The sequence below is a fragment of the Montipora foliosa genome, chromosome 14, assembly GCF_036669935.1.
Source record: "Montipora foliosa isolate CH-2021 chromosome 14, ASM3666993v2, whole genome shotgun sequence".
NCBI lineage: Eukaryota > Metazoa > Cnidaria > Anthozoa > Scleractinia > Acroporidae > Montipora > Montipora foliosa.
The window spans coordinates 14,272,848-14,275,347 of NC_090882.1; the positions used below are offsets into that span (position 1 = coordinate 14,272,848).

The window sequence follows — 2,500 nt, forward strand, 5'->3', positions numbered from 1 at the left end:
ATAACGAGATGTAGCCTCATCCACTCATCCGTCAAAAATCATAAAAATAATAGGTTAGAATTGTAAACAGTAGAGTTAATCCTCAACGAGCGTTTTCGCAAGCGCTACCCGTTGTAACCACTTTCGGAACTAAGAACTCTAAGGGCGCGTTCGATTGACCGTATTCCGGAATAGGAATACATGGAATATAAGTTAGAAATCCTTCGTTTTTACGGTGATTCACATTAAAATTGTCAAATATCTGCTAAAATGCTAGTTTAAACATATTTTTATTATCCTTGCTGCTTCAAAACGTGTCAAACATACCGTTTTAATCATCACTCCACTTATTAGGGTCAATCGAACGCGCCTTAAGTCTGCAAACAAACCACTTGCAGGAATGTAAGTTAGACGACGGCTGCGTGAAAGGTAGTCTGTTCCAGGCTCCCAGAGAGTAGGGAAAGAGAAAAAAATGCGTGCTTTTCCCACGTAGTTGTTTTCGTTTTCCCGACTATCTGGGAGCGTGGAACAGGCTACGTGAAAGCACAGCCAATGGCACAAAACAAAAACATAATCGGTTAAAACAAGAAAAATGATCGTGCTGCAGGTGTTGCACGCATTTTAGCACATGTCTCTGCGGTACTTTGCATAACAACGGCGTGAAATCACCATGACAACAACGAGAGCATACAGTCTGTTAGACTTTCATTCTCCATTTTAACTTTACTCTGAAACCGCTCCTACCTTTATTTTTAGGATAATTCGTCCTCATTGGGTAGACTTTCATATACCAGACAAAAAGAACCATTGTTTTTCTGCGATTAGGCCTTGCTAATTAGGTATGTTGTACTCGCTTTGTTCTTTTGTTTTGTGGACATTAATTATTTCGGAAACTGAGACCATCCTCCACATTGCAAGGCATAAACGAGCTGGAATAATCGCGAAAGACTTACGATAGAGCAAAGTTATATTTTGAGTTGACCTTGTCACCGAATCTAAAGCCTTAAGTAACTGAATAGTCGCGTTCTGCTGCCTAATAAAACACTTGGTACGATTTCGGTTTCACTTACCACAAATTCCCGCTGAAGAAGATCTTTTGGCATGGCAAAAGATGAATCCTTATCCTCATTTAAGTTCTGCAAAGAGAAAAAGAAATTAAATTATGCATATTTGTGTTTTCTGGAGCGCGGTGGCAAGCGTCATAACTGCTATGCTTTCCACGACGACATTGGACAATTAGCCTGAAACGTAGATGATAATGAGTTTGATGAAAGTCCAACAACATGTCACTGTCTAGATCTATGTTTAAAATTTCCTGCGCTTGCTTCTAGCCATTTCCCGTGCTTGGCTTGTAGCCAAGCAGTCCACGTCGTCTACAACGATCAAACTTGGTGACAACTTTCAGGGGCAATAGTGAATAATACTAAGCAAAAAAAAAAGTCAGATAAAAAAATGCATTAATTGTTGGCTAAACACTTTTTGAGCCTCATGAAGAATCACAAGCAGAAACTAAATATTAAGAAAGCCGACTTCGCTAGCTCACCGCGTTTTCTTCCATTTGAAGTCCTCAGCTATGTGCAATTATTTCGAATTTAATTGAGATATTTTGTTTGCCTATAGGGGACCCAGGGTTCTGACTTCGACGCCAAAATTGGCGGTAATGTTGTACAGGCAAAGTGTCCTTTATACATACCTTCATGTCGGAGCGTTTGCCTTTGCGATGATGAAAATAACCATCATTTAAGTGAATGATACAAGCCGCTAATAGGAGTAAAACCATGAAACTTTTCATCATTTTCGAGCGCTGATTCTTACAAATGTAACCCTGAATGAAGGAAAGAAGCTTTACTCGCTTTTTGACTGAATGAATTGATGTATGTCAGTTATTTATAGCGTTTGCAAGCGGAATTCGATACGGGAAAATTGACTATCTGAAATGTATTTAACGATGCTATTAATGACGGATATTTACCTGTTAAGTTATTACCTAAGTTATGCGTTTTTTTTATCACTATTGTGTTTCCTGATGCAATAATGGCCTTGATATTTGGAAAGACAAGCTAAGTTGCGTCTTTTGTGGGGGGGAAACGCAGCGTCAGTGTCAACAAAGAGAATATACTTACCGAAACCAAGTGAAATCCTTTAGCTTAACGAAAAAACTATTTGTTGATACGTTATTTTAGTCCATTCATGTACATAACATGCCGTTTTATCACAATTACGTTTATATACCTACCTTGAGATTACTACAATAGGAGCTTTTCTCGTGACGTCATTGCCCCCATGTTGGTGGACGAAAATAAAAGATCTCTCATTATCTTCTTTTGTTCGTCCACCAGAAGTCGTACATTTCTCTATTGTTATTGGTGTCTCTAGAAGTTGGTTGAAAACGTCCTATTCAGACTGGCCTGGAATAGGAAAGTACTCGGGCTCGAGATCACAAAATGCAACTTTGAAATATTCTTTTGAAAGTATTTGAAAAACTACTTTATTTACAAAAAGAATACCAATGAAAAACGAG

General features: G+C 38.4%; 1 long non-coding RNA gene across 2 annotated transcripts in view; it reads right to left on the reverse strand.

Annotated features, from left to right (window-relative positions):
- LOC137984318 (uncharacterized) overlaps positions 1-2,500 on the reverse strand; it is an 11,371-nt gene that overhangs the window by 6,319 nt on the left and 2,552 nt on the right. Inside the window, exons 1-2 of one of the 2 annotated variants that reach the window (XR_011119106.1) lie at positions 1,673-1,814; positions 1,050-1,115 (exon numbers count right to left, since the gene is read on the reverse strand). This is a non-coding gene — a long non-coding RNA (uncharacterized lncRNA). Of the gene's footprint in view, positions 1-1,049; positions 1,116-1,672 lie in introns of both variants that reach the window. The other variant, XR_011119105.1, reaches the window with a different exon arrangement.